The sequence below is a fragment of the Eumetopias jubatus genome, unplaced genomic scaffold, assembly GCF_037043125.1.
Source record: "Eumetopias jubatus isolate StellerSeaLion01/CBP00866 unplaced genomic scaffold, mEumJub1_p1.0 scaffold_1, whole genome shotgun sequence".
Lineage (NCBI taxonomy): Eukaryota > Metazoa > Chordata > Mammalia > Carnivora > Otariidae > Eumetopias > Eumetopias jubatus.
The window spans coordinates 59,942,781-59,970,736 of NW_028274807.1; the positions used below are offsets into that span (position 1 = coordinate 59,942,781).

At 36.2% G+C, this 27,956-nt stretch overlaps 1 non-coding gene across 1 annotated transcript in view; it reads right to left on the reverse strand.

The window, feature by feature from the left end:
* The window catches only part of LOC114214759 (uncharacterized), a 720,582-nt gene that overhangs the window by 398,722 nt on the left and 293,904 nt on the right, over positions 1–27,956 (reverse strand). The window contains exon 4 of the transcript XR_015768493.1: positions 26,178–26,251. This is a non-coding gene — a transcript (uncharacterized LOC114214759). The remainder of the gene's footprint in view (positions 1–26,177; positions 26,252–27,956) is intronic.

Sequence of the window (27,956 nt, forward strand, 5' to 3'; positions counted from 1 at the left end):
GACCCATTGATATGCTGCCTGCAGGAGACTAATTTTAGACCCAAAGACACCCCCAGATTGAAAGTGAAGGGGTGGAAAACCATTTACCATGCTAACGGACATCAAAAGAAAGCTGGGGTGGCAATAGTTATATCAGACAAATTAGACTTTAAACCAAATACTATAATAAGAGATGAGGAAGGACACTATATCCTACTTAAAGGGTCTATCCACAATAAGTTCTAACAATTGTAAATATCTATGCCCCAACAAGGGAGCAGCCAATTATATAAACCAATTAATAACAAAATCAAAGAAACACATTGACAATAATACAATAATAGTGGGGACTTTAATACCCCCCTCACTGAAATGAACAGATATCTAAGCAAAAGATCAACAAGGAAATAAAGGTTTTAAATGACACACTGACCAGATGGACTTCATAGATATATTCAGAACATTCCATCCCAAAGCAACAGAATACACATTCTTCTCTAGTGCCCATGGAACATTCTCCAGAATAGATCACATCCTAGGACACAAATCAGGTCTCAACTGGTACTAAAAGATTGGGATCATTCCCTGCATCTTTTCGGACCACAGTGCTTTGAAACTAGAACTCAGTCACAAGTAGAAAGTCGGAAAGAACTCAAACACATGAAGGCTAAGGAGCATCCTACTAGAGAATGAATGGGTCAACCAGGAATTTAAAGAAGAATTAAAAAAATTCATGGAGACCAATGAAAATGAAAACACAACTGTCCAAAATCTTTGGGATGCAGCAAAGGCGGTCCTAAGAGGAGAGTACATAGCAATACAAGCCTTTCTCAAGAAACAAGAAAGGTCTCAAATACACAACCTAACCCTACACCTAAAGGAGCTGGAGAAAGAACAGCAAATAAAGCCTAAACCCAGCAGGAGAAGAGAAATAATAAAGATCAGAGCAGAAATCAATGAAATAGAAACCAAAAGAACAGTAGAAGAGATCAACAAAACTAGGAGCTGGTTCTTTGAAAGAATTAACAAGATTGATAACCCCCTGGCCAGACTTACCAGAAAGAAAAGAGAAACGGCCCAAATAAATAAAATCATGAATGAAAGAGGAGAGATCACAACCAACACCAAAGAAATACAAACAATTACAAGAACATATTATGAGCAACTATATGCCAGCAAATTAGGTAATCTGGAAGAAATGGATGCATTCCTAGAGATGTATGAACTACCAAAACTGAACCAGGATGAAATAGAAAACCTGAACAGACCTATAACCACTAAGGAAATTAAAACAGTCATCAAAAATCTCCCAACAAACAAAAGCCCAGGGCCAGATGGCTTCCCAGGGTAATTCTACCAAACATTTAAAGAAGAATTAATACCTATTCCTCTGAAACTGTTCCAAAAAATAGAAATGGAAGGAAAACTTCCAAATGCATTTTATGAGGCCACCATTACCTTGACCCCAAAACCAGACAAAGACCCCATCAAAAAGGAGAATTGCAGACCAATATCCCTGATGAACATGCATGCAAAAACTCTCACCAAAATACTAGCCAATAGGATCCAACAGTACATTAAAAGTACATTAATTCACCATGACCAACTGGGATTTATTCCTGGGCTGCAAGGCTGATTCAACATCTGCAAGTCAATCAGTGTGATACAATAAATTAATAAAAGAAAGAACAAGAACCATATGATCCTCTCAATAGATGCAGAAAAAGCACTTGACAAAGTACAGCATCCTTTCATGATTAAAACTCTTCAGAGTATCGAGATAGAGGGTACATACCTCAATATCATAAAAGCCATCTATGAAAAACCGACAGCGAATATCATTCTCAATGGCGAAAAACTGAGAGCTTTTCCCCTAAGGTCCGGAACACGGCAGGGATGTCCACTATTACTGCTATTCAACATAGTATTAGAAGTCCTAGCCACAGCAATCAGACAACAAAAAGAAATCAAAGGCATCCAAATCAGCAAAGAAGAAGTCAAACTCTCACTCTTTGCAGATGATATGATACTTTATGTGGAAAACCCAAAAGACTCCACCCCAAAACTGCTAGAACTCATACAGGAATTCAGTAAAGTGGCAGGATATAAAATCAACGCACAGAAATCAGTGGCATTCCTATACACCAACAACAAGACAGAAGAAAGAGAAATTAAGGAGTCGATCCCATTTACAATTGCACCCAAAACCATAAGATACCTAGGAATAAATCTAACCAAAGAGGCAAGGAATCTGTACTCAGAAAACTATAAAATACTCATGAAAGAAATTGAGGAAGACACAAAGAAATGGAAAACGTTCCATGCTCATGGACTGAAAGAAAAAATATTCTGAAGATGTCAATGCTACCTAGAGCACTCTACACATTTAATGCAATCCCTATCAAAATACTATCAACTCTTTTCAAAGAAATGGAACAAATTACCCTAAAATTCGTATGGAACCAGAAAAGACCCCGAATAGCCAGAGGAATGCTGAAAAAGCAAAGCAAAGCTGGTGGCATCACAATTCTGGACTTCAAGCTCTATTACAAAGCTGCCATCATCAAGACAGTATGGTACTGGCACAAAAACAGACACATCGATCAATGGAACAGAATAGAGAGCCCAGAGATGGACCCTCAACTGTATGGTCAACTAATCTTCAACAAAGTAGGAAAGAATGTCCAATGGAAAAAAGACAGTCTCTTCAACAAATGGTGTTGAGAAAACTGGACAGCCACATGCAGAAGAATGAAACTGGGCCATTTCCTTACACCACACACAAAAATAGACTCCAAATGGTTGAAAGACCTAAATGTGAGACAGGAGTCCATCAAAATCCTAAAGGAGAACACAGGCAGCAACCTCTTCGACCTCAGCCGCAGCAACTTCTTCCTAGAAACATCACCAAAGGCAAGGGAAGCAAGGGCAAAAATGAACTATTGGGATTTCATCAAGGTAAAAAGTTTTTGCACAGAAAATGAAACAGTCAACAAAACTGAAAGACAACTGACAGAATGGGAGAAGACACTTGCAAATGACATATCAGATAAAGGGCTAATATCCAAAATCTATAAAGAACTTATCAAACTCAACACCCAAAGAACAAATAATCCAATAAACAAATGGACAGAAGGCATGAACAGACATTTCTGCAAAGAAGATAGACAAATGGCCAACAGACACATTAAAAAGTGTTCAACATCACTCGGCATCAGGGTAATCCAAATCAAAACCTCAATGAGATACCACCTCACACCAGTCAGAATGGCTAAAATTAACAAGTCAGGAAATGACAGATGTTGGCGGGAATGCGGAGAAAGGGGAACCCTCCTACACTGTTCTGGTGCAGCCACTCTGGAAAACAGTACGGAGGTTCCTCAAAAAGTTGAAAATAGAGCTGCCATATGCCCCAGCAATTGCACTACTGGGTATTTACCCCAAACATACAAATGTAGTGATCTGAAGGGGTAATGTGCACCCCAACGTTTATAGCAGCAATGTCTATAACAGCCAAACTATGGAAAGAGCCAAGATGTCCATCAACAGATGAATGGATAAAGAAGACACACACACACACACACACACACACACACACACACACACACACAATGGAATATCATACAGCCATCAAAAAAACCGAACTCTTGCAATTTGCAATGACGTGGATGGAACTAGAGGTTATTATGCTAAGCGAAATTCGTCAATCAGAGAAAGACAAGTATCATATGATCTCACTGATATGAGGAATTTGAGAAAGAAGACAGAGGATCATAGGGGAAGTGAGGAAAAAATGAAACAAGATAAAACCAGAGAGGGAGACAAACCATCAGAGACTCTTAATCTCAGGAAACACACTGAGGGTTGCTGGAGTGGTAGGGGGTGGGAGGGATGGGGTGGCTGGGTGATGGACATTGGGGAGGGTAGATGCTATGGTGAGCACTGTGAATTGTGTAAGACTGTTGAATCACAGACCTGTACCTCTGAAACAAATAACACATTATATGTTAAAATATATATATATAGTAGGAAGGGGAAAATGAAGTGGGGGGGGGGAATCGGAGAGGAAGATGAACCATGAGAGACTATGGACTCTGAGAAACAATCTGAGAGTTTTAGAGGGGATAGTGGGTGGGGGGATGGGTTAGCCTGGTGATGGGTATTAAAGAGGGCATGTACTGCATGGAGCACTGGTGTTACAAACAAACAATGAATCATGGAACACTACATCAAAAACTAATGATGTAATGTATGCTGACTAACATAACATAATAAAATAAAATAAAATAAAAAAAGAAACCAGAACTCAAGATTTACTAAAGCAGACAACATGTGGTCTTTCTTCATTTCAACTTTAGGAAGGAAGAAAACTGCCCCCCCTTTTTTTTGCATGAAAAAGTATACTTAACTAGAGCTGCCACGGGCTGGGGGACTAACATGGTAAAATACTAAATGATCTAGTACGTAGGGCATTTATCTCACTGGATTTCATCTAGTTCAGCATCATGGCTTTGTAGTCTAAGCAGCAGATGAAAAGCATCAATAAGCTGGGCAAATAATGTTTTATGTGAACAGCACAGAAAAGAATGAATAGAAATACAACACTTCACCATTGCACTGGATACAATTAAATATGATTATTTAAAAAAAGAGAATAACAACAGCAGCCGACCCTCTGCTCCATCATTGAAAGAAACGTTACCAGTTCAAGTAGTCTTAAATATGGTGAAAATGTCCACAGGACATGCAGGATGAGAGAGCAAAAAAGTCTCACTCTCATCTATTGGGCTCAGGGCCAGTGTGCTGTGTGGCTGTCATTTAACTGTTCTGTATTTAAGTTTTCCCATCAATCCTATATATTATGTATGCATGTTCATATTTTAGAAGTTCATAATTTTTTGGATTAACTTGTGGAGCTATTGTAAAGGATGAACAAATCATGCAGTAAGAATGAGAAATGCCAATTCTTCCCCAGATGGGAGATGGAATATCCTCACTCCTCTAATAAGAAAATGAAAGATAGGATCAAATGTGGATTAGTCCCTTCTTTTAAGGATTGCCTACTAATTAAATACATTGACACTGATTGTCACAATAACAATTATTGAGCAATAACCATGTGCAAGGCACTATTGCAATCATTTCACATATATTATCTCATTTCATGATCACAACAACACTATATTACAGATAAGGAAACTGAGGCAAAGAAAAGTTAAGTAACTTGCTGAAGATCAACAGGCTAGTAAAAAGTGGAGTTAGGAAACAAACCAGACATTCCAGAGTCCATACAACATTAGGATATTTGGACTCAAAGAGATGAATGGGGTCTCACCAATACCTTGGGAACATTATTGAGCTTTTCTGGGCTTTAGGTACTTCATCTAGAATAGGGGTGGGTGCATGTTTTCTATAAGGAGCCAGATCATAAATATTTTAAGCTTTGTGGGTCAAGGGGCAAAATCAGGAATGTTCTATTATATTGGTACTTATATAACAAGAAAACAAAGCACGTTATATTTTTAAAAATTATTTCATTTAGAAATATTTCAGTTAAAAATTTAATTTTAAGTAGTTATGTAACATAAATCAATTGTTATTTTATTAATAAAATTTAAAATATAATAATTAAATACATAAATATTTTTTGCCATGAGGTCTACTAGTGATAATAGAATTCTTTTTTTTAAAGGATAACATTTTGCTTAATTGGAGTTCAAAAACAGCATCCCTACATGAAATCAGTTGCAAATGTTCATTTGTAAAAACCATTCTTACCTCACAGGCCATACACAAACAAGCAGCAAGCTGGATTTGGCTTATTTCTAGACCAACCCCTGGTCTAGAAAACAAAGTCACTGTACAGATTATTTCTCAGAACTCTTCCAACTTCAAGATTTTATAGTACTATCTTACTTTAAAAGCATAATAATTTTGATTTTCAGTGCCTTCAGTACATTTCGATAAAAAGTGAAATCTATAAATCCTATCTATACTCTATATGTTCTAATAATTAAGTGGATAGATGAATGCAACTGTAGCATCAAATATTTGTATCTGCCTTGAAGATTATTGTTGTCTTAATTTACTCAGGACAATTTAGATTTCACTGCATTTCCACATTTCTTTTGAAAAGGCATTTGAGTGGTATGTTAGAGGCAGGGAGAAAATCAGCTTAGCCTTACAGAGAAACAAGAAAAGAGTAAATACAACATACAGATAGTTTCCCTACTGAAGGGAATCTCCATATGATTTAATTCTGTGTTTCTATACTAATATTTGGTATCTTAAACTAATAATCTAAATTCATACTTCACATGAATTCGTGCTGGATTTGCCAACTGTGGTTGTTATGTTGTTTTATTATTATTATGTTGTTGTTCGTGTTGTTATCACTACTATTATTGAAACTCCTATGGTTAGTCACGTGAATTTCCCAAGAAGCTTCTAGGTTCCTTGTCAGTTTTCATAGGAGGTAGTAAAAACAGATGGCTTCCAACATACACAGAATCTTTTCAACACAAACTAAAAGAAGTAGAGATTTCTTGGCCTTACTAAGAGCAAAAATATCAAGAACTTACTTTCACACATTCATTTAGTCTCAACTGCATATTTAAAAAAAATTAAAAGGTCAATCTATGATACTTGAGGTCAAATGTCACATGATTTGTCAATCATTGAAGGCGTAAATGAGCACTTCTGTAATAATCAACATAACAGAAAATTAACAATTCTGGAAGACTTATTAGAAACTTATAGATGGAGTAAGTTTTTGGTGTCTGGTTCCTGATTGACTAAAAGATCTATAAAATGGTGCTATCATGCAAATTTTTTGATGGTCCCAACTAAGGTTGGTCCCAGTAAAACTGTTAAGTGTTCAAAAAACTTCACTTACTTTAAATTCACTTTTATATTTTCCCCAAATACAACATTTTATTTTCCCAGGTAAAATGAATCAACAAATCAATTAATGCTATTTTGTATATATTTTCTAATGGCTCTTGCAAGGCAACATTTTTCATTTTGACAGGGGCTTTTTTAACTTAAAAAAGCTTTTATTTGAAACTGTCCCTCCCCCCATAAACATACAAAAGATAAAGTTTTAAAAAAATACAAACAATCCCACTACTTAAAAATAAATTTTAACAAGAAGCAAAAGAATCTCCTTCTGTACCTTCTATCTTTCTCAGTCACCACTTAAGATAACCAGTTTGGAATATACTCTTCCCGTATCTTTCAGACAGTTGTATTTCACTCTGTATCGAAGTTAAGATAAGAAAATTACCTATACTAACCTACAACTTCCTATTTACACTTAAAATATGTTATGCAAATCTCTTCAGAGCAAAATATATGGATCCATTTTATGCTTTATAATAGTTTGATATAGCTTAATATAACAATATTTTCAACCATTTATCTCTTGATGGAAATCGAATATGCTTTGAAATGTTTGCTATTATGAATAAAGCTACAAGGAAAACTGTGATGTATGTGCAAGTATTTCTTACGGAAAGATTACTACAAGTGGATGACTGGGTCTTAAGATACATTCATTTGAGAAACTTTTTTTGACAGTGGTCATTATTTTATTAACAAAATTGCTTGGTATTTTAAATGTTTAAAGAATCCACTGTCAAAAAAACTCTCCTGATTTCCCTCCTACCTTACCTATCACCTGGGCTCCAGAGCCCATTTGACAGGTGATAGGTTAAGGTCAGACTTGAGGTAAATATCTGGTATCAACGGCATATAGAGAATGTTTAAATCTACTGGATTGGATGGGCTCATCTGGGGTGTATAATGGAGAAGAGGAGGATCTAACACAAGAGATTGACAAATCAGTAAGGTAGGAGGGAAATCAGGAGAGTGTGAAGTCACAGAAGCCAAGGGTAGATATCATCACACACGCACACACACACACACACGCACCTGCACACAAAAGGAATAGATCACATTTTGAAATGCTTCTGAAAGGTTGAATAACATGAGAACAGGCCTCTATATCAGGGTACAGACAATGTCCTGCCGCAAGGAATAAGAAACAAATTAGTTAATTATGCTACATTATGATAGAAAGTATTTGTTAAGAACAGTAAAAATGTTGCCTTTCTTGTCATCTGTGGTAGCTAGATGTAAATCCTGGAAAGACACAATGTTAGTTCTTTATTTTTAAGCTGGAGAGAACTTTATGGGCAAGGAAATAAATTTGGAGAGGGGAAATACCTTGCCTCAACAACTAAGCTACAAAGTGGCAGAAGTGGAGGGGAGATGCAGGTCTTCTAATTCCCAGAACAGAGCTCTTCTCAAAAAGAAAATGTGTGCTCATTAACATAAATATGTTTTCATTTTTCCAAAATGTTATTTTAAAGTAGAGACTAAGGCCCATTCAACACCTGATGTGCTGATCTTGAAGAATTTTATTTCAGGGCGCCTGGGTGGCTCAGATGGTTAAGCGTCTGCCTTCAGCTCATGTCATGATCTCAGGGTACTGGGATTGAGTCCCGCATTGGGCTCCCTGCTCCTTGGGAGCCTGCTTCTCCCTCTGCCTCTCTCTCTCTCTCTCTCTGTCTCTCATGAATAAATAAATAAAAAAAGAATTTTAAAAAATAAAAAAATTAAATTAAAAAAATAATTTTATTTCAGGAACCACATTCTTAAATATAATTTGTCTCAACATTAGAAGTACAAACAGAACTATAATTTGCTTTTTTTTTCAGATTGCCCTTTCCTGTTGTATCATATATTATTCACCTAACTGGCCAAGATATAGCAAACATTCAAAAAACATGTACTGAATGAGTAAAGTAATTTTCAATTGCCTCATAGTTAGCATTTATATAGGTACATACACTATTTTAGACTATGTTAGAATTTAGATATAAAGAGGCATATTTTTAGATCTTCAAGAAAGAAACTTCTGAAAAATTAAATGAATGCACAATCATAGGGAAAAATAGCAATTCTAGGAAGAGTAGGAGAAAAGTAACAGTATCAGAAATCTAAAAATAATAGACCATACTTTCCTTTCCTGCGGGAAGAAAGTACATAGGAATAGAGTATCTCTAAAAATAGGAGTCAGGAAAGATTATGACCCCAGAATCACATTGTCATTTATAGCTTTAAAATATGTAGTCAAAATGAAAAAAGTGTTTCCATTCCACATCTATTACAATGACTAAGATAATAAAAATACTGACAATACCAAGTGTTATCATGGTTGTGGAGCAACTGGAACTCTTATCTATTTCTGATGGGAATACAAAATGATATAGCCACTTAGAAAAACAGTTTGGCAGTTTCTTATAAAATTAAATACACATATATCACCTGACCTAACAAACTGACTCCTGGGTATTTACCCTAGAAAGTGAAAATTTATGTCTGCACAAAATCCTGTAGACAAATGTTTATAGCAATTCTATGATAATTGCCCTCAAATGAGACAAAGTAAAAAACAAACAACTGAAAGTTTTTCAGTGGGTGAATGGATAAGCAGTCTGGTACAACCATACAAGGGAATGCTACTCAGCAATAAAAAGAAACAAACCATTAATACATGCAACAACATGGATGACTCTTAAATGCAATATGCTGAGTGAAAGAAGCCAGTCTCAAAAGGTTACATGCTATATAACTCCATTTATGTGAATGACAATTCTCAGAAAGACAAAACTATAGTGATAAAGGCGAGATCAGTGATTGCAGGAGTTGGTGGTTGGTGGGGGGGGGGGGGATAAAGAGCATAAAGAAGTTCTTTGAGGTAATGGAACAGCTCTGTATCCTGACAGTGATGGCAGCTGTGACACAAAGCTATACATGTATTAAAATTCATAGAATTGTAAACCAAGAAATGTGTAAAAGTTAACAAAAATAGTCAACATTTTCAGGAGAAAAAAAGAAGAAACTGGCGTACATACTGAATTATTGGAAAATAAGGAATATTTTAAAACTATAGACTTAAACAAAGTGATGGCTTCTCCTAAAAAGAAAATAATTTGGTAAGAGATAGTATTGTTGGTGAAAAGAAACCTGCAGCTCTGCCTCTCCCATCAGTTAACAAAAATGAGAATTCTAGTACAGCTCCAAGCATTTAATAATAATCCTATTTATTTAGAATTTAGTCTCTGTAGTTTATTACAGTCATTACTGCTTATGAATCAAGGATAATACCAGCACTTGAATATCATACATATGACAGGCCTCAATAGCAAAGTAAAGACTATTACTTAAACTAATAAATTATTATATTTCATAGAGCCCTAATGAATCTGTAAATAGACTACTGATTTCTTTTTTTAAAGATTTTATTTATTTATTTGAGAGAGAGAGAGAGCATGAGAGGTGGGGAGGATCAGAGGGAGAAGCAGACTCCCAGCTGAGCAGGGATCCCGATGTGGGGCTCGATCCTGGGACTCCAGGATCATGACTTGAACTGAAGGCAGACACTTAATTGCCTGAGCCACCCAGGAGCCCCTAGGAAACTCATTTCAGTTGTGCCTCTGAACTCAACTCAGTAACTACAATCCATTTTTACTGAAATATCATAAAAGTTATTAAATGTACATTCCATTTATTTATTTATTTATTTTTATTCCTTCTGTTTTATTTAGTGGTAATATGTATATAACAAAACTGACCATTTTAACCACTTGTAGGTATACAGTTTAGTGGCATTAAGTACATTCACATTGTTGTGCAACCATCACCACCATCCATCCCCAGACTGTTTTAATCTCTCAAAATGAAACTCTGTACCCATTAAATAATAACTCCCCACTCTTCCCTCCTTCTAGCCCCTGGTAACCTCTATTTTACTTTCTTTCTGTGTGAATCTGACTATTCCAGGTACCTCATATAAATGGAATCATCCAGCATTTGCCTCTTTGTATCTGGCTTATTTCACTTAGCATCATGTCTTCAAGGTTTATCCATAGTTGTAGCATGTGTCAGAATGTCATTTCTTTTTAAGGCTGAATACTATTCTGTTGTATTTATATGCCACATTTTGTTTATCCATTCACCTGCCAATGGTCACTTGAGTTGTTTCCACCTTCTGACTATCAAAAAGGTACATCCCTTTGACATTGTTGTCAGCCATCGTTTCTCTGCCCCACCAAATCAGACTCAAGGCATATTCTGATATCCTTGAGCAATGCAAGACATTTCATTTACAATAGTCAGGTTTAAAGAGAACTTTTAAAATTTGGTCAGCTATACTTAGTTTCTAACTAATAATTATGGTAATAGCAATTCTATGTTTATCAAATATTTGTTCAAGTTTGGTCATTAGCTTAATGTGTGTGTGACATGCATGTCTGTGAGATGCCTACAGCTGTATTATGCATAATGTTAAAGCTTTATTATTGTCTGGTTAGGAAGGTAGTCATTATCTAGAAAAACAGTTTTCTAGAGTGAAGCAGCAGGTTAAACCAAACCTAAACTGAAAATTTTGAGATGAAATTAGAGTTTCATCCCTTTAAGGTATAACTTGCTGCTAAACTCCACCTTTGACAAATGAAAACAAAATATCTGGGGTGGGGCCAATGCATTGTTTTTGTTTTGTTTTATGTTTCATTTTTTGATGTTTGTGTGTGTGTGTGTGTGTGTGTATGTGTGTCTGTTTTTTACTTTATAAGTGATTTTAATATGCAGCCAGGATTAGGAACCTCTGAGCTAAAGAAAGAGATCCCAAGTTAGGGAGAGCTAAGAGTAATCAAGTGAAAGCACCTGTAAAAAGGAGTTGGGGTCTGCAGCAACAAAATGAAGGGAGGAGAAATTCAGAATTGTAAATGGCAGAAGAATCACTCAAACAGGGAGAAATTAAGTAGCCTTTTAGTTAAAAACAGAAGAGCAGGAGAGGTGTCAATTATAAGAATAATTAACATTTAGGTTCTAACTAGGCTAACATCTAACATCTAGGCTCTAAAGAGCTCCAGGACCTAATCTAGAACTTAAGCCATGAAAATGGCCTGAGAAAGTCATAAGGTGAGAACAAGTTAAATGGGTAAATATTTAGAGGAACAGATTATAGAGTTTTGGAAATATCAACTTTCTTGATTGTATACATTTGTATTGTATACAATTGTGTACAGTTTTTGTTCCATTTAAATGTTTGTACTAACTAAACTTTATAGGTGTTACATGAAGTAATTTATCATCTAAATAAATATTTATTTTATACACAAAAGCGTAGTTGGAATTTATCCATTGATCTACCTTGCTTCTTTGGGCTACTCACAGGTGAAGTGGTAAGAGTCCTCTTTGTGCTACACTAATCCATTACCAGTAATTAGATAATGAGTCATCTCCCTCACAACCTTCTTCCCTCAATCATTCCACCAGAGCTGAAGGGTTACTTGAGCATTAAAAATGACCAGAACATTTCACGACAATAGCAGTCTATAAAAAATTTTCAGCAACAATATCATGTCACTCAAACTTGAGGTGAAATCTCTTCATTATAAGATGTACCACTATTAAAATTAACATTGATCAAAGCAAAGAAACAAAATGACAAGGAAGGATATCCCAACAGCACCTTTCCTTTTCTTTTCTCTCTCTCTCTCTCTCTCTCTCTCTCTCTGTGTGTGTGTGTGTGTGTGTGTGTGTGAGACATTTTTGGAAAATGAAAAGAATGGAAAAGAAATGAATAATGACCTCTCAGAAATGAACACTAACATGTTTTGTGTCTTGCTTTTTTTCCCCACTTAAACATTATATAAGCATTTCTTGTCTCATTAAACTCTCTTCATAAACACTGTTTTTCTAATCACACCTCTATTACCTGACATCTTTCTAGCTAGAGTTACTGTTCTCACCAGACTATTGGGGCACAGGTAGGAGTCACATAACAGACAAGAATCCACATTCTTTGTATAAATCCCTTGAACTGGGGCCCTACACCTTTGGGCAAGCTTTCCAGGACCAGCTGCTTATTGACTTCTTCAGCTCCCTGGCATTAGAAGCAACAAATATAATTGCAAACATAGTCGAGAGATCTCACCACACCTGTAAATGGTTTACTCTGAGTCAGCACTCTCTAAATGGAAGGAGAAGACAGCTGGCTGGTTGGAAGTGCCAAGCAGAGCCAGCCCACCCAGGGTTGGACCCATGAAGGACCATGGAAGATTTGTGCAGATGTAAAGAAATGGCTGGAGTGTCAAAATACATTTTGTTTTATTTTTTTCATGCTTCCTAATCTCCGAACCAAGCACCTTCTTCCACTCTCCACCTGCTCTCATTTTTATTTGGGAGGAGGGATTCTCTCTGTCTCTCTCTCTCTGTCTCTCTCTGTGTGTCTCTCTCTCTTTCCCCACCCTTCATTCCTCTCTCTCTTTCTCTCCATTCCTCCCTCTCTCTCCCTCCCTTTTTTGTAAAGCCTCTATCATAACTAGCTATAACATGAAGTAAAGTACGCCTGTGTATCATTAGTTGTGGTTATCATATTACAACTTTTCTGTGTTTTAAATTTAGCTCATGGTGCCTTTGTTCTCTATCTGTAAAAGGTCAGTCATTGTCAGCATTACTCTGTGATGGGATGTAGAATGTACTGACTCTGGGAAATATAGTATCTCAGAATATACAGTCCTCTCTTGCCTGGTTCCAGTTCAGATATACTGCCCAACTCACAGGCTCAAATCTATTTATGTACATTCTAAAGGGGGCCTTCGGTGCTTATCTTTAACCTAAGGCTTCTGGGTCTGCCCCTTTGATTACTTATAACTCCTGTGAAGTTTCTGTTGGGAATAGAGTCCTGAAACCTTATCTTGCAGAGGTGTTTTTCTTTTCTTTTCTCTCTCTATCCTTCCTCCCTTCCTCCTTCCTTCCTTCCTTCCTTCCTTCCTTCCTTCCTTCCTTCCTTCCTTCCTTCCTTCCTTCCTTCCTTCCTCCCTTCCTCCCTCCCTCCCTCTCTTTCCTTTTCTTTCTTTCTTGCTTGCTTTCTTTCCTTCCCTTTCCTCTTCTCTTCTCTTCTCTTCTCTCTTCTCTTCTCTTCTATTTCTTGTCCTCCTCAGTGAGTGAAAGAAGCCTGAAAGTCTAGTGAGATTATCATCAGAAAGGGAAGAAAAAGACAGACCCAGCAAGGAGTTGGGAAGTGAGCAGAAAAGTTAGTTGACCTGGGCCAAGGAGGGTTAGTGAGAGCTCTTGAAGAGGAGAGAAAGGCAGCAGGAACTTCAGGGCAGCTATTGTGAGAGATGTATTGTAGATAACAGAGATGGCAAAAAACAAAACAACAACAACAAAAAACCAACGAAACCCAAAAAGTTTTTTGGTGAATTTATAGGTTATATATTCAGATAAATGATAAACTTTTGCTTGCTCAACTATCAGTTCTTTGTATATGATTCCATGTATGAACCTTGTATCATGAAAGAGCTTAGCTTTACACATATACATCATACTTATTAACAAGAATTAGTACCATCATAGAGCTCAGGAAATACTTGTTGAGTAAATGAATTACTCTATTTAGATTATGTGCTTTACTCTGTATTATGGAGGTTGAGGCAACACAATGAAATTAAAAGTTCTGTATGATTATTTTTCTCAGGATGATTTTCCAAGAAACAAAAGGTAGCAATCGGGCTCCCTGCTCCTTGGGAGCCTGCTTCTCCCTCTGCTTCTCTCTCTCTCTCTCTCTCACCCTCTCTCTCTCCTCCTCTGTCTCTCATGAATAAATAAATAAAATCTTTTAAAAAATTTAAAAAAGCAATTTAAAAAATAATTTTATATATTCATTTTCAAACTTACTTTCATAATAGATATTCACTACAACTAATGAAACAATAAAAATGTTTAAAGAAAAAATTAATAATCTTCCATCAGTCCCTTTTTATTCTCAACCCTGTGAGATGACCATTGTGAAGAATATGGTCATAGAACATGTGCAACAAATTTATTCATAAATAGTCATTACCCTGAAAATTTGTTCTTTTCACTTAATAAATTATGGTCATCCTCCCAGATCAATAGCGATAGATATAATTCATTCTTTTTCAAATGGCTGTATAATCTTCAATAACATCTGTCCATATCATATGGTATATATGTAGTCAAATTAATAAATTCAATATCCTTTTCAAAAAAATGTTTATTAAAATTTTACTAAATTTTTACACAAGATACTGAACAAACACTGAATATCTATCTGGTACCAGTTTTAGTAACTGAAAAAATTAGTAAATCACTCATGGTTCTTTACCTCAAGCAATTCACTCTCTAATATGAGAGATAAAACAGTTAATTTTTTTTTAATTTAAGAAAAACTGCTCAGAGAATTTATAGTAAAGAATGCTTTTAAAATAAATCTTTAAAAGGAATAACATTAAAAAATAATAATAAAGAAAAATTTTTAAAAATAAAAAGAGTAACATATTACTGGCAATTCATTCTTAGTCATTGCTTCCAATGTATGAACAGTGCTTAGCAGCAACAGAGTACCTCCCTATATGGCAACTCAAAAAACAAACTAATTTCTAAGCAGGAAGGCCTCAGATAAAGTACCTTACTCTGGAGACCTCAAAGTGATTTATAATTCTGCTAATACTTTTACCGTAATAGTACTACATGATATTTATGAACTACCCTTATTCCATAGAGCTCTAAATACTTCATATATATCATTTGGCTTCTTTGTATAATGTCTGCACGGATCGAGAAAAGTGTCCCCTACAGATAAGGAAAATGATCTTAAGACAAAACTATCTGACAATGCCTGAATTAAGTCTCCAGACAGTCAGCCCCATACTCTTTGGTTTCCATTACACTTGCTGCCTCCCTCGTGGTAACTGCAATGATAATGTGGATAGTATGATGTAATCAATCAGAAAGTCTCATGAAGCATGAGTTAGTACTTATTTAAAAAACAAGGTTTTTTTCATGCAAACTATTTATCTGCTAAAAGGGCTTATGAATAAAGCTTCACTGACAAGTTTTCCAGGTAAGTCTAAGTTAACTTACAGAGCCGCCAGTCTAGTTGGCCCCTCCCACTTTCCAGTGCCGCAGGAAGCTAAGACAGATACAGTGTGAAATGTGTAACCCAGGTTCTTGGCTGTTCCTGCCAGCCCTAGTCCAGAGAAGAAAAGAGAATTCTGATAGTAACAACAGTGGCAATGATAACAATGTTAGACATATACTGATTATTTAATAACGTCCTATAATATTCAAATAAGTTAAGCAAAGAATAGTTCAATAAAACTGTAGCAAAGGTTAAGCAAATTTCATATGGTCAAGTTTAGTGCAATTGCAAACAAGTAAATGACTGTCAAGAATCTTAATTTTCTAGTCCTTATAACTACCAACATGAGCAAACTTATTTTCCTATATCTTTGAGGACATTTTAACATAGGAGGTTTATAATTCTGAGAATCTGATACTAATCATTAGACTGAGTTCATTCTGTATTCAATTTCTCATGACCTCCTGAAAGAATGTCAGTTTAGCATGGCCTCTTCCCTTCTCCACTTGACTCAAAGAATGGTGCTTTCACATTGCCATTTGGGATACATGAAGGGGTGCATTTAGGGCCAATGTGCTGCAACCTGACGTGTAAAACTATTGTTCTTGAGAAACGTGTGCCTAATTCCCTGGAAATTTACTGTTTCAGAGTCACAAGTCTCCTGATTGTTTCTCACCAGTCTTGAAGAGATTAGATAAGCATCCTCCCTCTTACAAAAGCTTTTCTTCATTCAAAATTCCTTCGAGAACAAAACATTGAACCAGAATTGAATTTTTAACAAAATATTATAAGATTGTTGAGAACATTTTTTTTTTCCTGACGAGACCCAGCAGTTCAAATGATATATTAATGTACTTTCTGCTTTAGGGCTACTAGCAACATATTGCAAAGTGCAAGGATGAGCCAAAGAACAAAGTCCCTTCTGCAAAGTAGGAAAGATGGTTTTCACGGAGTTATTTTAAAAGACTTGAATGGACCCTTTCACATAGAACGACTTGGAAGTCAAACTCAAGAAACAGAGGGATAAAGTAACAGTTGTAGAACCCTAACAGGTAAGCATCACTTCTAATCACCATAAACTTTTGTATATTGTGCCATTCCATAGTGACAACAGGTTTTAGAATAATTGTTCAAGTATATTATCTGATAATAGAAAATGACCTTCTCAGAAATGAAGGTGTATACATGCAGTGCTGCTAAAGATGACACATAGCAGGAAATTCAGGATCATGTCTGAGTGGGAGCTGCCATTAAAAAACTGTTTCCAATATCTTCCTCCTCCCCTTTTCCCCCCTCCCTCCTTCCCTCCCACCCTTCCTCCCTCCCTCTCCCTGTCTCTGTCTCTCTCTCTCTCTTGCTTTCACCAAGTTCACTTCTAATGTAGTCCTCATTGGTCATTAGAAAACAATCTAACAATTCATAAGTGTGTTTGGATTTTCAGTTTTGCACTTTTTCTAGAAGCAGTTAACAATAAGCTCTTTCATTGACCTATATCTCTAATCAGGCTTCCAAGGCTTCAAATAAGTTAGTTTTGAGAAGGAAAATACAAAACTTCTTCCTTTGTATTCGCCTCATAAATATAATAATCTTACTTCTTTTATTTTTCAAAGGTGTACTCAAGTATGATATAGGTAGTACTGTTATCTGTGATATGATTGGGGTCTTGGGCACAGACACAGAGTGAGTCAAGATAATGTAGAGATGGAAGAGTAATGTCACAGATTCAACCTCTTTTCCCAGCTCATTTCTCAAAGAAGGAAACATATATGGGTCATTGTATTTATTTCCAGACAAGGTAATAAAACTTAATTATAAAAGCACACTTTCAACACACTCTCTTCCTTCTTGAGAAGTCTATGAGAGCATGCCTTACGATTCTATTTTGCCAGATAAGGAGATGAGGTGTGAGGACCATAGAAGACTAACCAGCATCCAGGAGAAGAGCAGACTTAGAGGTTGATGTAACAATGGAAAGAACACCTGGGATCAGACAGATCTGTGTTAGAATTCTGGCTCAGGCTTTTACTAAGATGTGTGGGGCAATTTCATCTCACTGACCCTTGGTTTTCTACATTTTAAACTAAGGATTGTAACATTAATCTTGAGGTACTATTGATGGAATTAAATGTGAAGAACTTTATGCAGAAAGGGTACCTGCTAAATCTAACTTTCTTTTCTTCCTAACTTTTTTTTTCAATGTTTGGAGTATTAGAGAACTAATGACCTGTGTGACCACATGAGCTAAGGCGATAACAAAATGCAATAGATAAAAACAACAAGCAGGAGATAGTACAGAGTTTGAATCAGTTAGGCCTGGCATCAGTACAAATTTACTTACTGGCTTTGCAATCTTGGACGTTACTTAATCTTTCTGGAGCTCAGTATTCTCATTATAAAATGGAAATGATTCCTACTTTGCAGAGTGGTTGCTGAGTGTGGTAGCAAGGATTAAAGACAACTTTCACAAAGCATCTGGTACATTAAGTAAACAGATTGTGAGTAATACATATTGTTCAGATTTTTATTAATTAAAGCTTGTCTGTAGACTCATCTCCTGTACTTAATATTCTTTTCTCCACCCAAGACCTTGAAAGAGTTATGGTAGGGGTGTCGATAACTGATTAGCTGGTTTAGTTGTGTTAATAAACCTCCTAAGAATTAGGGTTACAGTCCCATCCCTGCCATTAACTATTTAACTGTATGTCTTAGAAAGGAATTCTAGGCCTGAATTTTGTTCATCTCTACAATGAGGAGGCTGGAATAAATAATTCCTAAGTTTCCCTGTTGCTATAATATTTTATGATTCTTTTTATGATTCTGTCTTTTTACTAAGTTAAAGCAGATAAATCCTCATATCTTTAGAACTTAACCTACTTCTCTATGGTTTAATTTTCACATTTCCTCTACTATATTTCTTTTCCTTTTTTCTTCTCTTTCCTTTTTTTTTTAATCTGGCAAAAGGGCATAATTTCTACCATTTTGCAAACAAACCAATACCTCCATTCTGATTTAGTGGTATTCCATGATATTAATGCATCATACTTTAAAATAATCTGGATTGTTTTTAATCCCGAAATTCAGTAATAATGAAGATAATGATATTCATTTCAAGGCTTTCTATGCCTCCAGGCCCCTGGTCATTGCACATGATAAAATACATCAAAATTAAAAATAAGATTAAGGGTAACATGTTAAAAATACATCCTAGGAATAAAACACATTTTTGGTCCTCATTCCTACATTGTGCAATTAGCACTTAAAAATAAACAAAAATAAGAGATTCATTAACCAACAACAGAATCGTAATAATTATTAACTAGAAAGGAAATAAAATTAACTTGACCTTATCTTAAAGGTTGTCAGGAATCTACTTTGGGTATGCAGATGGAAATACGTTGTGAACTACTGATCTCAGTTTCAGAAATCCAAACCCCCCTCAAACTTAGAAGTAAACCTTTGGCAAGGATTCAAAATAAATATATAGTTGCTATGAGCTTGTACATACTATTTACCTTTGAATTATTTTCATCTTGTTCTAGTCAAATAAAATATAGATAATATTCTCTTCTTTGTTTACTTCCCTCTAGCCACTCTGGAATCCTTTTATTTCCTTGAAAACACAAAGTTTGTCTTTGCTTCAGGGCATTGTCTATCCTGTTTCTGTCTGGAGCTTTCTCTTCCTTGTATGTTTCTATCCTCACCCCAAATTCTTCACCTGCCTGATTCTTCCTGTGCTTCAACTATCAACTTAAATTACACTTTGTATAAGAATTCTTTCCTGACTACTCAATGGATAGTATAACAGATTTTCCCATGCATTACTGTCTTGCATATCTATTAGCTCTTTTCATGGACTACAATTTGTAATTTTGTAATTATTTGTTTACTTATTTAATGTCTGATTCCCTTAGGACACTATAAGTTCCATGAGAGCCTAAGGGATCGTTTCTATATTCCCCAGATTAAGCATGGTTGGGCAATGATTTAATGATTCTACTGTGATAGATTTTGTAGAGTTTAGAAATGTTAATTAAATATGGACTCTATCCCTAAAGAATTCATTTTCTAGTAAAGAGATAAAGCCTGAACATAAGTATCATTAAAAAATATAGAAAGCAATTCAAGTCTCAAAAAAAAAGTGTAAATAAATGCTACATTAGTTTCTTAGGCTATTGTGGCAAATTACCAAAACTTGTTGACTGAACAGAAATATATTCTCTCCCAATTCTGAATGCTAGAAGTGCAAAATCAAATTGTCAGCAGAGCCACTACAGGTGCTAAGTGAGCTCGGTAAACAGGGGAGAGTGAATTATTTCTGGCTAGGTCAAAGAGGGAAGGTTTCATGGAATTAATAGCATTTAAAATAGACCCAGAAGGATGGGTTAGATTTGCATATGGAAAAACAGAATAATGGACATCCAAGATGGCAGGAACAATATTAATAAAGGGGGGTGGTGGTGGTGAGGAAATTTGTTCTGTGTGTGGTATGTTAAAACATAAGAATAAGTCAGGGGGTGCCTGGGTGGCTCAGTCAGTAAGCGTCTGCCTTCGGCTCAGGTCATGATCCCAGGGTCCTGGGACTGAGTCACGCAGCCAGCTCCCTGCTCAGTGGCGAGCCTGCTTCTCCCCTCTGCCTCTGCTCCTTCTCCCTGTTCATGCCCCTCCATCTCTCTCTCTCAAATGGTAAATAAAATCTTAAAAAAAAAAAGAATGTCAGAAATGAGGTTAGAATTAGATTTTAGATGGTCATAAATATTGGTTAGAAATGGTTTGGTGATTAATCTAGAATTGGTGGGGGGTGGGAGGGATGGGCTGGCTGAGTGATAGACATTGGGGAGGGTATGTGCTATGGTGAGCACTGTGAATTGTGTAAGACTGTTGAATTACAGACCTGTACCTCTGAAACAAATAATATATTATATGTTAAAAAAAAAAGAAGATAGTGGGAAGGGAAAAATGAAGGGGGGAAATCGGAGGGGGAGACAAACCATGAGAGACGATGGACTCTGAAAAACAAAACTGAGGGTTCTGGGGGGGAGAGGGGGATTGGGTTAGCCTGGTGATAGGTATTAAACAGGGCACGTACTGAAAGGAGCATTGGGTGTTATATGCAAACAATGAATCATGGAACACTACATCAAAAAATGATGTAATGTACGGTGATTAACATAACATAATAAAATAAATAAAATAAAATAAAATAAAATAAAAAGTTTTGTCTGAACAAGGGTGACATAATCTTAGGACTCCTGCTTCAGGAAACCTAATGAGGCGGCAGTGTTTAGGATGAACTGGTCTCCCTTCCCCCTGTCTCTCTCAATTAGGAGATTATTGCAGGCAAGAGAAAATGAAAACCTAAGACAGAGGTACCAAGGAAGGAGAATTAACAAGACCCGGCCACTTATTGGACACCTGGGGGGTGGAGGAAAGCAAGAATGACATATTTTGAGTCAAGATGACCTGGACAATTGAGACGCAGAAAATTAATATAGTCAAAAGGAGGATGATTAATTTTCACTAGGAGGATAAATTCAATTTTGATGTACTGACTTGGAGAAAACTAGTGTGATATCTATTTGAAGATTTAAATAAGGACATTGGAAATATAGGACTGGAATTTGGGAGAGATATCAGGACGAGAGATGTAGATGTGTAAGTTATCAGTAGTGTAATAACTGAAGTCATACAACCCTGAAAAGCAGTGTCAGATCATGGGAAGAGGATGAATATGGAGTTTGACAGACCTATTCACATTCTATCTTTTACATTCACCTGTTGTATGACCTGGAACAAATTGCTTAATCCCTCCACTTTCTCGTATATAAAGAGGTGGAAAATAATATTATCCCTTAGTTAGGATTATGTGAGTTGAGTATTTAAAAGACTGATCTTCTTTATATCTGCTTTCATATTTTGGTGGCATGATTCCCAGTAAGAAATATATTTATTTTGCAATCCATTGTCTTAAAAATATGTAACACACTCTTTTTATAAATTTCTCCCTTTGATACTATTTCATTAAAAGCATATTGGCTATGATTCTCTAAACTGATTCCATGACCTATGAATGGTTTGCAACCCACACTTTGGAAAACACTGGCTCCAACCAGCATCCTATTCTCAGATCACACCATCACTCTTCACTGTTCCCTCAGCTTTCATTTTCATTACTCCCTCTACTTGGGCTACTGGTCAATATCAAATAATTTCTTTTTTAATTATTTTATTTTATTTTATTTATTTGAGAGAGAGAGAGTGCGAGCACAAGCAGGGGGAGTGGGAGAAGGAGAAGCAGGCTCCACGCTGAGCAGGGAGCCCGATGTGGGGCTTGATCCCAGGACACTGGGATCATGACCTGAGCCAAAGGCAGACGCTTAACCAACTGAGCCACACAGGTGCCCCAGATAATTTCTTGATGCTCCAAAGGAAATGATACCTATTTACTTTACTGTACCCATACAACATTCTGTCTTTAAGAAAGATGTATTTATTGCCCAAACAGATTATGAAGTCCTTGATGACAGGAAGTATACGTTATTTACCCTGGTAAAATGATTTGTTCATAAGAGGCACAGAATAAATTTTAATTTATTATTAAAGAGAGAAGAGGTCTGAGGAGAGAACCTTATTGTGCACCTACATCCAAGGCCCTGCTCTGGCATCCTTATGCTTCAATTCTTCCTTCTCTATATGCCAAAGCTTCCATGGGATTTTTTTTTTTAAAGATTTTATTTATTTATTTGAGATAGAGAGTGAGCACACGAGAGGGGGGAGGGTCAGAGGGAGAAGCAGACTCCCCGCTGAGCAGGGAGCCCGACGTGGGACTCGATCCAGGGACTCCAGGATCATGACCTGAGCCGAAGGCAGTCGCTCAACCAACTGAGCCACCCAGGCACCCTCCATGGGATTTTTTAAGACAGAACACCATCTCCTCATTTGGGGCACAAAGACATAAGCACTCATATTTCGTACATAGAAACTTGAGCTTCTTCACATGGGGATAGGAAGGTTGGGAAGGTATAAAATAAATCTGAAGAAGAAACTAAGATATATCCAGGACTTAACTCTGGGTAAAATAAGAGAAAAGTTCCTACACTGGTCTCTTCAGATTGCTAAATGACAGAATCCAATAAAGGCAACCTGAAATAAATTACTAGAGCAAGTAATTCATTTTAAATTATTAACGTTTATTTCATTTTTTTCAGACTCTGAAAAACTTTTCTCTGACAGAAATGATCCCTGGCAACAGTGACATTCTGACACCATGCGTGATGCACACTCTTGGGAAGTCTGAATTCCATGTCACAATGGCTCTGTTCAGAATACTAGTTTTATCATTCCTGTAAGCACAATTAAACTACTGAAGTTTCTAATGGTCTTCTCTCCACTTTGTAAACTGTCATAAAGAATATTAAGTCAACCAAGTAAATTTGCGTCTACGTGACTCACTGTACAACCAGAGGCATGATATCAAAATGTACAGAAAAAAATGAAAAAAAACCTCACATTTTTTGGTAACTATGAATATTTCCAGAAAACCCCTTATATATTAATTTTGGGGTAGTCTATGGAGGGAACTACAGTTCAAAGGGTCTCATAAAATGAATCTAGGGCAATTTGTTCCTCAGAAAACACCGCTCAGACCCTGAGTGTAGAGGAAAGATCAAAGCCCCAGGCCTAGATGACTAAAGGATGATCTGCACTGGTAATCATTATGGTTTGGGTAACTTGCATACACTACCCTGGGCCTCAATATACTTATTTCAAAATGAGATTATTAGGACTTCTGCTTCTTACAGCCTTTGTACCTATAATGTTTGATGAAGCTTTACCCTTAAATCCCTTTCACCTCAATTTTGTAATCTTAAAAAATATGAAATGTGTTGATAAAGTTCTTTGATGTCCTTAAATGTTATTCAACATGATAATGGTACAATTCACTAAGCCTAAATTTTATCATTTTAGTTTTGCCTCAGAGGCCACGTTTTATGAAAGCCTTAATTTGCATCATCAGCAGCTGATTGAATAAAAATGAAGGGACCCCTTTTGGAAATAAATTAAAATTGGTGTGGGAGGGCAGAGAACTTTATGCAAAAAAAAAACCAACAAAAACAACAAAAACAAAAAACAAAAAACCCCCAAACCACCAGAAAGCTAAATATTGAAGGGGTCAGCAGGGGTCAAATGGTTCTGAGTTCTAAAGAATGTTGTGGTCTTATTCATGCTGAGAAACTGAGAAACTGGTCCTGGCTTTTTATGCACTGAAAGTTGAGGCTTCTCATGGTGACTTCCTAGGCCTGTTGCCCCGATATCTATCGTACATGTGCCTCTATATGCCTCTTTCCCTGAAGCACAATTCATCGCACGGCAATTCACCGCACCAACAGGTGAAGAGCCCATCCTGGAGTCAGGTAGATTCATCTTTGGAGACAACTTCAATGTATGGGATCTAAGACACATAAGTTAAGTGGAAAACTGCTGGAGATGATTTCACAGAAAAAAGGATATGGTATGAATTGGCCCTCCTCATCTTGGTGATGAGAAGGAAGTGTAAAGTAAATGAGAAAGACCAAGAGACGGATGCCTAATGTGATGTGATGAACAGCTGGTTTGCCTTTGACAAATTCCTTTAAAATTGTCTTCCTGACTGTCAAGAACTTTACTCAACGCCTCTCCACAATAAATATTCTCTGACAGAATAAATCCTAGAGTTCTGACTATGAACACATTTTATAATTGTATTAATAACAGTAAATATTTCGTCATTACTATTATTATGCCAAGCACTGGAGATTAAAAAACGAGTAAGAAACAGATCCTGCTTCTGGAGACCTTTCTGTCTATGGGTTTGAACTGTTGCAGTTATGACAAAAATAACAACAAGCATCATTCATTCCCTCACTCCAGTCAAGCACTGTGCTCAGTGGGCACCATGCATAAGCTCCCTTTCCATTCATCAGCTACCCTGACAGTGAGGTGATCTTGCTCTGTCCATGCATCATCTCTCTCCTCCCACCAAAAAAGGGACCTAGCAGAAATTCACACCATACATAGAGATACTTAAACAACTTCTGGACTATCAGCAGTCAATACACAAGCACTATAGCCAATAATGAAAGAGTACAGTGAACCAAAGTGAAAATGGAAGAAAGTGAAACACCTTTACTGCACTCTGTGGGACAGACACGGTGGCACTCTGAAAGCCACGGTGCACTAGACCCCGCATCCAGCCTTCCAACAATGACTCAAGGAGATGGATGTTATTTCAGTGTTTTAAGACTCTCTAAGGAAAGACCTTGCAACACATTAAACTGCAAAACTTAGGAAGACATCATAACCTTCTGGATTTCATTATCAAAACATACATTTTGATCTAAAATTTTAAAAAAAAAGATTGACTTTTCTCATAGTATTTCACAACCTTTGAGCACAGCATTAAAATGCTTTTCTTTTTTCCCCCACCAACTATAAGCTTCTGTTTTCTTACCCTGGGCGTCTGATTCTTTTATATGCTCGGGTTCTATTCACTGCCTGTTATTCAGACATTGAAATCCCAAGTGTTAATTGTTCTTCCAAGTACATTGACAAAACAGCAGCTAAATAAGGGTAGACCAGACTGTGGTAGACTCTGACATGCATTTATGGAACAATGGGGCTCTGAGAGACAGCCTTGTAGCTCACGGGAAGACATAAGATGTGCTATTTTGACTGCTTCATAGCAGAATGGGGAACACACGCACACAAGGGAATTATGCATTTTACTTAGTTTTGCCCAAAGTCCTCAAGGCAACAGAATCTTGTGATGTCATCATGAACTTCTTTCTCTCCATTTCCATTGACACAAAGGCTAAAAATTTCTAATGACATCACAAAGGAAAAAGGAATCTACTTTGATTCCATAAGAAATCCATTACCTTCAATGGGACTTGAACAAAAATGTGAGAATCCCTCCTGTCACGGTGTATGTCACTGTGTGGATGCACAGTGGGTGACACCCTCCCTAATGCAATTCAAACCAGGAAAAAAAAAAGGATTCACAATTTAGGTTGAATAAAAAAGACATACTGAATATTGAGCCCAACAAATTTTTTTTTATAGAAGGAAATCATTTAAACATATATTTCTTCAGGGATATTCAAATTTTTACTCATGCCTGGTTACTATGTTACCAATGTTTTTGTCTTTTCTTGGGTTGGTCACAGAATCACAGAGGAGGAAGGTACAGGAAGCTTTCACTTACAGGAATGCAGTGCAGTTCAATCTTTTGTTTTTAAGGTGCAGTGATTTCAGTCTCTAAATGTAACTTCAGGCAGTCTGAAAAGAAACAGGTTAAAATCTCTTTCAGTTATAATTGGTATTTCAGATTTAATTAAAAATTAAACTTTCATAATGTTTCACCATCCAAAGCAATGCATTATCAGTCAAGCGTGGCTTTTTTTTTTTTTTTTTCTGTTAAGGAAAAAAAAAAAACCCTCTTCCCAGAGTAGTTTTTTAATGAAAAGAAAAGGATCTAAAGAGGAAAAAAAAAAAAAGCAATTCTGAAAAACAAAATATGCCTCCCTGTTTAGGACTTATAATGATATGACTAGAAGCTCAGTGCCTCTGAATTTCAGCTAAATTCTATCTGATTTTTAAAAAACTACTCAACAACAATTTCACAGCCTAAAGATTACATAAAATGTTAATTTTAGAGAATAAAGAAGAAAATCTATTATCTGAATATACATGTTGAAGGAAAATTATGATTTCAAATAGAATTGGAAAAAAAATGTTAGATCTACTGCTTTCAAGTGGCTGCATTGGTGGCGAGGCAGATGGCGAAGTAGAGGTAAATGAACATATTTAGCAATACAGAATGCCCACTGCAATGTATGGTGGGCTTAGCATGCCGGATACCACATCATATATACATATATCTTATTAGATGCAGCCACTGCTGTGTGAAGCAGCACAAGAAGACCATCAGGATTTGAACTGGACCTCCTGGTTTTAAAAAACCGAACCACATTTTTTAACATGTATTTTTAATCTTCAAATTAAGAGTGCAGGCATTAAAATCTCCAACTATGTCATAAATATTTGGGCTTAAAATGTCACACTATATTTTCAATCCCTTCTTTCTTCATACAACACCATCTCTAAATAAGATAACAGTTTAAAAAAAAACAGACTAGATTAAGTCATCCCTATTTTTAGCTTTAGATAACTGACACTACAGGATTTAGAAAAATATAGCCTTTTTTCGTGTAAAATGAAGATAATACAATTATCTTTCTTTTACTTCACAGCATGCCAGTACATTTTTTATATATTTGTAGCACTAAATGTGGTGTGTTTATGTCCTACTTCACATCAGTGCAAGGTAATATTTTAATATCTCTACATATGGGAGCATGATCATAAATCACCCCTGAAATTGCATCTATTATTAGAAAATGCATCTCATCTGACTTATGAATTCTATTTTTTTTCCCTTCAAGTATATGGAAGAATATTTTAGGTATTGTGTCTATTTGATATATATAGATTTTAAATGCAAACTAGTACAGATTCATGAAATCCATCCATGAATGGATCAGAAAAAAAATCACTGACATTGACTGACTAAACTTTTCCCCTGCTTCTCACATGCCTGAGTTAGACTAAAAATGCACCAGTGTAAAGACAGAAATTATGGAGGCGGTCAGGGACAATTGAATGAGAGGAGGGGAGTGCACATATTTCCTTATAAGGTAGCAAAACATTCATAAAAGAAACTGACAAAAATAACTCAGGCTCAGAAATTATATGGAATAACAATAATCCCCAATAATCAATTCAGAAATATAAAAACTGCCCACCTCTACATAAATCTGAATCACCGATTGGTATTGTTCTACTCACCGCTCAAATATGGTTAGTGAAAAAGTGATTCACTATCTAGTTCATATGGGAAAATATGATGAAAACTAGGCTGCATATTAATATATAAACTATTTAACTGACAACTAGCAGTTCAATTTAATCAGTCAGATTTCCT